The sequence below is a fragment of the Oncorhynchus gorbuscha genome, linkage group LG04, assembly GCF_021184085.1.
Source record: "Oncorhynchus gorbuscha isolate QuinsamMale2020 ecotype Even-year linkage group LG04, OgorEven_v1.0, whole genome shotgun sequence".
Taxonomy (NCBI): Eukaryota; Metazoa; Chordata; class Actinopteri; order Salmoniformes; family Salmonidae; genus Oncorhynchus; species Oncorhynchus gorbuscha.
Genome location: NC_060176.1, coordinates 24,420,228 through 24,428,281, shown reverse-complemented (window position 1 = coordinate 24,428,281; position 8,054 = coordinate 24,420,228). Strand labels below are relative to the sequence as shown.

The 8,054-nt window shown below is 41.7% G+C and overlaps 1 protein-coding gene across 8 annotated transcripts in view; it reads right to left on the bottom strand.

Annotated features, from left to right (window-relative positions):
• LOC124033871 (zinc finger protein 536-like) overlaps positions 1-5,207 on the bottom strand; it is a 203,735-nt gene extending 198,528 nt beyond the window's left edge. For 3 of the 8 annotated variants that reach the window (XM_046346247.1, XM_046346248.1, XM_046346252.1), the window contains exon 1: positions 4,443-5,206. The gene's annotated coding sequence lies outside the window, so the exon portion shown is untranslated. Of the gene's footprint in view, positions 1-3,706; positions 4,231-4,442 lie in introns of those variants that run through there. The other 5 variants (XM_046346249.1, XM_046346255.1, XM_046346254.1 and 2 more) reach the window with 5 other exon arrangements.
• Positions 5,208-8,054: the final 2,847 nt, after the last annotated feature.

Sequence of the window (8,054 nt, the reverse complement as noted above, 5' to 3'; positions counted from 1 at the left end):
CAGACAAAGGCCGAGGTCGAAGCACAAGCTGCTCATCTTTCCCAAGGCTGGGTAAACTAGTCCAACTTAACACATTCTATTATTGAGTGTAAACATCAATCTAGATCCCCAGGTCCACGATCCATATAGATCTATCCCAAAACCTCTGGGAAGAGAAAGAGAGAGAGAGAGAGAGAGAGAGAGAGAGAGAGAGAGAGAGAGAGAGAGAGAGAGAGAGAGACAGACAAAGACAAAGACAAAGACAAAGACAAAGAAAGAGAACATGTCTGTGAATATATCTACAAATTCTAGCTATTTACTGTCACACATATACTTCCAAGTTGATGTTCCTCCTTTTACCAGCCTAACTGTCTTTTTAGTCAGAGGCCTACCTCTTCGTTTGAGCTCTAGCACTGCAAACCTCTCGCACCCTGTGCTCTCGCTCTCCCTCTCCCTCATTCCCTTTTTCCAGACAGACAGACACTCCTTCTGGTGGCACCCTGGCATGAGGCAATTGAGTCAAGCTCATCCGTCATCACCTCATCTGTCGGCCCAGTCCTTATTCTTACATCACACTGACGCCTATGATTACTATCCGCAACAACAACAAAAAAGACGTTGGACATTCACATCCTTGTCGCTCTCATATCCATACACACACACACACACACACACACACACACACACACACACACACACACACACACACACACACACACACACACACACACACACACACACACACACACACACACACACACACACACACACACACACACACACACACACACACACACACACACACACACACACACCTGTAAAACCAATATATGCTGTATGACACACGTGACAAGAGAAGGGTGGAGCGCCACAGCCTTACAGACGAAAACAGGACCTAACTTCACAAGCGTGAGACGTGAACATCTCGTCTCTGTAGCACTCGTGTGTTCGAACGCAGGGCTTCATGACATGTGTCAGAAGACATGGGGTCTATTAACCATCATCTCTCCAAAGTGAACCTTCTAAATCAAGGTCACCATACTACAAGGCTCACCACAGACTAGCCTTTTTGTTATGTGTTACACTCCCAGCTTGCCTTCCAGCCCGCTCCTGAAAGAGCCCCTCCTGCCTGCCAAACTATACTGAGGAGGGGGGGGGGGGGTAAAGCCACAGGGGTAAAGGCCTTAGCCTTTGGAGCCAGAGGGGATGGGGGCTCCACTGCACATATCAATTAATACATAATCGCCAGGCCTCGCCTGCCATACCGTCCCACAAGGGACCCTGGCTACTACCGTACATCTGGAAGACAATTTCGACCAATTAAAGGAGCCGAGAATCATTTAAGAGTGGGATGGCTGTTTGATCACGTCTCTGACTGCTCTCCTGCTCCGGCTACAGTTGACTGGCTGCAGATTGACAGGTCCGGAGAGGAGCACTGATGCCATGCCCATGCCATGTTCTCTCTCATCTTCTCATCCTCCTCTCTCTCTCTCTCTCTCTCTCTCTCCCTAAAGATGTGCATCACCCTAGCTTGTCATGGCCCACGGAGCAACAGACACAGGTAAAATAGGATACATTGCAATACTGACCACTAAACAGGTTGACGAACTAGTTGAAACACGGCACCTGTGATGCTTAGGAACGTGATTGAATTCAATAAGAACAAAACATGAGATTCAAAGATGGGATTAGGAATATAACACCAAATTCACAATAGAGCATACACATGACCAACATTTTGAATCTGTCAAATCAATTGTTTGAACTATGTGAAATGTGATAGCCTGTCAAAACATTCATGGCATTCTTGCACAATTCATGATGACGATAATAGTAATCATAGTAATAATAATGTAATAATAAAATACATTTCCCCCACATTTTGTAGCAAACCAGTCAAGTATCTCCAGGACAACACACACAGGAGCTGCAACTACATAGCAGTTAGTAAAGTAACACGTTCTCTTCTCTCAATAACACCTCTCACAATTCATTGTCATTCTCCTAACTATCGGTAATTGCATGGAGGCTACTGTAGGGCCCCGATCTGTAATTCAGTGCACTACAGTGGGACTGTTGTCCATCGCTATTTCATCTCAATAAGAAAATAAAAAGAACTGACACAAAAAAAAGGTTCACGCCCAGACACTATTACAGACATAATATCCGCCTGGCAAATACCATTAAACAATGACAGTGGCTTACTCGGACTGTGCATCTGGGCATCCTATTTGTTCATTTCCTTTGACAATGAATCTAAGGAATAAACATTTATCGCAAACTCAACTTTGCGGAAGATACAAAAAAAAGTGAAACAATGTGATGGACGTTGTGTAACGCTTGCGTTACGGTTGAGGGGGTCTTGTGTCTTCTCGGCCATTGTAGCCTAGGCTACTGTTTAAATTTGCTGCCTTCCAGTTGGGTTCATCTCATACCCAGTTCATCTGTGTTTACATGGGAGGATCGCTCCCTTCTACTCAAGGTGAAAGGCTGCTCGGTTGGATGAGGGACACCTGCAGACAAGTCCTGCCGGGGAGAGTTTGAAGCACTGGCAGTGCAACGGGTAGCCTGTGTTTTATTCCACGAAATGATACATAATAGACTCGTACAAAGGCAATTTGAACATTTTGGGTTTATCAGAATGTCTGGGAATATATTTACCCTGACATATTTCAGATTCACAGCGGAAGAAACGAAACATCTAAACCCACACCGACATAATCTATATGCACTTTAAAGATATAATTTATATTTTGGAACATTTAAATTAGGCAACGTGCATTTCTCTATATCTTATGATGGTTGTGGCATACGCTACTCGCTAGACTCGACCTCCCTCGTTCCCGATTAAGTTATAGGCTATGCTACGTCCTTTTCATACAATTATTTGTCATGAGTACCTGTTTTATTCGTTTCCGAATCGCTATAACTTTTGCAAATGTGGATACATTTCCCCCAAGCAGCTGCGTTTTGAATCAGTCGTTCAAATCTGAATTTCTCCAGTGATATGTGTGTTGTCTACATAAAATGTTTTAAAGCGTGATATGACATTTAGCCCTCAGTTGTTGAATGCTATCATAACGTTCCTCAAAGCATAATGCATGGCTGCTATTCATAAGAGGTCGATCACAGCACAAAATGGCAGGTCTCACCGGCTCTTCCATCTCACAAGTTTTGACACATGGCATGCAGCGGATAACTTTAATCCTATTTCTCCAACGATATGCACACAGGTTAGCTGAAATTCTAAGCAAAACCCCTAGGGATGTGATGAGAAAGTTTCCGAGGCAGATTGTATGAGGAACAGTTTATACTTCATTAAAAGTAGTCGCAAATATCCGCCTGTGCTATGCATGTCATGTGTCCAATACGTTTGTGCACACTCCGTTGTCTATTTTAAACGTCTGGAATATACAACTTTTACATATGACTATTATGAAATCATTGAAATAAAAAAAGAGAATAGTTGGTTCTGAGTCGCTGTTCAACGTCTTCCCATGCTTTCATTATGTAGACTAAATGTTTTCCACCCTGACAACCCCGCATGCTAACGTCACCGCTATGGATATTTAATTATACTGTATTTTTTGATCACGTAGAGAAACAGGCCCCATTGAGATGATACAATAAAAATAACATTTATTCAAACTGACTTTCAAAAGCGAAACGCCTTCGAGTTACCATTCCGAACCCCATTAAACCCATGCGTAAGCTTCGCACTTCTTACCTTTACATTTGAAGTAGCGCGAAGAAACTCCTGTCTGTAAACGATGCCTTGGTGAGAGATTGTGTTCATTGAATAATGAGGCATGTCCATATGATTGACCAGATCATTTTCTTTCGCTGAAGGGGGAAAAGTGCGCTTCGGACCTGTTACGATGGTCCAATGCAGAATTATCTATCTTACTGTTCCGCACATATCCTGAGTAAACAATTGCGTTTTATTTCATTCGGTCTGTTTTTTTCCCCAGGCCAAACGTGTTCATTGATACTAATCACTCAGCATCACAACATATTTCCATCTTTGAGCTTGGACTCTCCCTATCTGGTAGGTGATATGCATTGTACCGTCAAAAAAAAAGCAGTCCATTGTAGTCCGCGGCGTTATTCACAGCAACTAGATATAGGTCTTGCGGCATTCGGCATTGCTGGAGCTAAGAGCGTAACCCAAGATAAAACCACACCGTAAATAATAATCATCTCTAATCGTAGGCTACATTTCCCCCGTGTTGCGGTATAAAAAAAGAAAGAAGGATTCACAACCTCGCAGCTTGTTTCTGACCTTGAGCTCCGGTAAACACTCTTATTAAAATCTGTCTATTCTCATCAGAAGCCATTCACTTTGTCATTCTTGTTACGTTGACACCGTGTATAATTTGGCTTTGATTACATGTAGTCCGCGACCATGCAGTGAACACATAACAACTGAACACATATAATGTTGTAAAAGTACATGTCCTTACCTTTTCAGTTAACTATTTAAAGTATTTTTCTTCAACAACAAAAAACTCCAGGGTAAATCGGTGTAGTCTGCGCGTCCTGAGCATCAGTCACAGCTCTAGTGCTTAAGAGAAGTAATCAGTGATAAAATGACGTTCATCTCACTGTAACCTTGTGGCGTATTTAATGTAAATAAGTGTTGCCAATCGCATGCATACAAACGCAAACTGGTCCTGAGGGAGGCTTTTTTTTCAGGTGCCCTGACGAACCAGGTTTATTCTAACAAAATGCATGGGAGCGCTTTCTGAAGCCATGGGCTAGGAATTAAGCACATGTATTAGTAAATATGATATTTAAAACAACCAAGCTGTTCAACAAGGCCACGTCGTACCTTATTAAAACAGAAAGAGAAAAGTCCAATATTAAACGCGCTCACCCAACGGTTCCAAGTAACCCGGGGAAATGATTTAAAGAGCTGTATACTTCGTCGAGGACTCTAAACTTTTTTTGGCATAACTTTTGCGGTAGGACAGAGATGCACAGGCCGACCTTTCATTCTCCTAAATGTTCACACAAAGATGGTTTGATATATTATGTTTCTCTAGGTGGTGGAAGGAGCGGTATATAATGCAATTATAGTTTCAGTGTTCCGGCGTTGACGAAGCAATTGCTTAAATAGACTCTTTCTTGTGGGATTATATAATGATTATGGTGTAATTATCGGAACGGTTTGGTAATAATAAAAAGTATCACATACTACTATGGGCGGTTGGTTTTCTAGAATGTAAGGGCATGTGACTCTGGGACGATGATAAGAGCGAGCAAACGTGGAGAGGTCGACAAAAGAGGAGGACGGTGACGGTTCGGCCAAACGCAGAAGGGTTGATTATTCAAAATGTCCTCGAACCATGGGACACATCATCGCATTGATCGAGATGATATCAAATCCGGTATATAACCAGTCAGAAGTCCCACACTGGACTCCCTGGTCGTATTTATACGGGGAGATAGAACAGCTGTGAGCGTATGGTCTCCCCTTTCCACTTGTGCCAAGGCAGTGTGTGACTCAAGGATACTCACACGCAACTGCTCAGTGTGGTAGTATGACAGTGACCTAATGTGTTATGAGCACATGCCACTCCATCTGTGTATGACACTGATATGTACGTTGGTGTGTTACAGCTTGATTCAAGTGTGAGTGTCGGGCCTACAATGAGCCTAATTGGAGTGGATTATAACTCTATTGGATCGTGGACATCTTGTGATTTAAAATGTAACTTTAAATCAGAGTAAAAAGGGATAGCTAGTAGCTATTGGTTTTATGGCTATACTGCTGTGTGTTTAGCCTACGTTGTTATGACTTTTTCTTGTCTTTTTTTCATTTATAGTGTTATCTTTTTTTCAGTGGAACATTAATAGATAATCCAGAAGGAACGATCCCGGCTGCGCTTTCTTTTCCTTCCAGACAAAACATATTTTTTTAAAGATAGTCCACATACATTATTCACTATGAAAATCAGATTCTCATGCTACCCCTTAAACGGTTCGGAATTCAGCATGCATTTTCCAGTTTGATGTGTATGAAATTCTTTTTTTGAACAAATTCCAAAATAAAAGTTTGTCTCTAAAGGAATTAGCATAACTAACCCATCAATAATATCGCTATCTCTATGGGAAGGATAGCGAGAGCAGTAGGGGTGTTCCTCTTCTCAATTCTTCATGGATCAACAGCGCGTTCTCGGTTTCTTTTGAACTTGTTATAGCAAGTCAAGTGATTCTTTATCGGTGACAGGCTTGACAATGCGACGGGGATGTGAAAGCAGGTCAAAAGGAAGTTGGCATATGGATTTAAACATGCACATTTCGAACAATATAGCGCGGGTATGTCCCATAAATATAGCCTGCGTTTAAATAATTGTGCATTACGGTGCAGGGAATAACACATGAACATGCAACATTAACTTCCTTGAACTAATAAACTATTCCCTTCATTTAAAATGCATGCTTATTGGCCTATTTTGTTTATTTTGTCTTTTTCTGTCCAATTCAGGCAACACGTCATTTTTCATGTTTTAATTTGACTTTTAAAAGACTTGAATGAATACAGTAGCCTATTGGCCTGTATGCAAAATAGGACCAACATTTCAAATCCAAAGGCAGACAGCCACAAACACGTAAAGATTACAGTTAACTCTTACAGCACTATTCTACCTATATTTAGCAACAGGTGCTCCAGATGAAAAAAAGGGAGTCACAACAAGAGACCTCTTTAGGGCAATACACTTATTGACTGACATTCCTGAGGATATTTTGGAAATGGACTTCTACCAAGCCTTTATTTCTATCATTATATTCCTTCATAGAAAAACAAATCAATGAATATTCATGAAAAATAATACACTGATCATTGACATTTCATTACTGCACGTCTCATGTAGAAGATTCCGGTATTTCCCTGCCTCCTGTACGTGTACCCCCCCCCCCAATAACTTTACTTGTATCTTTTACATATTGCAATAGCAGGATAGAGATTTGACAGAGTAAACAGATAATAGAAGTCAACGGCGCTGTCGACAGAGCTAGGGTTTGGGGGGGTCAGGGGTCAGGGAGGGGAGGGGAGCACAGAGCAGGGTGTTGGACAGTCCTTCCAGGCCCATAAGACTGATGTTTCTGACTACCAGCTGAAGATGGCTCTGCTTATGGACTATATGCTTGGAAGGCATCCAAGAAAACATGCTTGAAAAACAGACTCGCCACTGTTCACTTCTCAACTAAACTAAGATGTTACTCCTTCAGTCTCCTCTCCGTGTACTCTTGGATGTTGCCCTGCTTGTAGTCATTTCAAACCTCAGCTCAATTGCAAATTAGTATTATTAGCAACAGACAGAACAATTTTTGAACATTGATGCAACATGATAGCAATAAAGTGGGACCTACAGTAGCAATGCACTCATGTTGCTGTGCATCCCATTTTACAAGGATGTGGTGTGTGTGTGTGCGTGCGTGCGTGTGTGTGTGTGTGTGTGTGTGTGTGTGTGTGTGTGTGTGTGTGTGTGTGTGTGTGTGTGTGTGTGTGTGTGTGTGTGTGTGTGTGTGTGTGTGTGTGTGTGTGTGTGTGTGTGTGTGTGTGTGTGTGTGTGCGTGCGTGCGTGCGTGTGCGTGTGCGTGTGTGTGTGTGTGTGTTTAAAACCAGTCTGGAACATAAAGTCTTGTCCAGTTCAGATTTAAATGAAAACACACCAGAGTGGCTGGCTCATATGTAGAGAAAATGTTTCTTTCTTCAAATTGAGTTTCTCAATGTACAATTAATCTGTTCCAGGCCTTTGATGAAGATTTTTTTTCAAAGTATCCTACTTTAATGAAAACGGAGTGAGTGCAATTTTAAGCAATTTGATTCTCTGAACCCTCTGTGACTGTAAACTTTGAAATGTAACTTAAAATTACACTGTCAAGTATGACATCCACTAAATGAGGAGCACCGTTATAAAAATAAAAATAAATACATTTCAATTGCCGTAGTCATTTCGCAATCTCATCATTATTGGTTACATCAATCCCGTATGTGAAGCTTTTACATTTCGACAAACACACCACTGTTTCTTCTTTCTTCAGACTGGGGTCGAGTGCACTACATG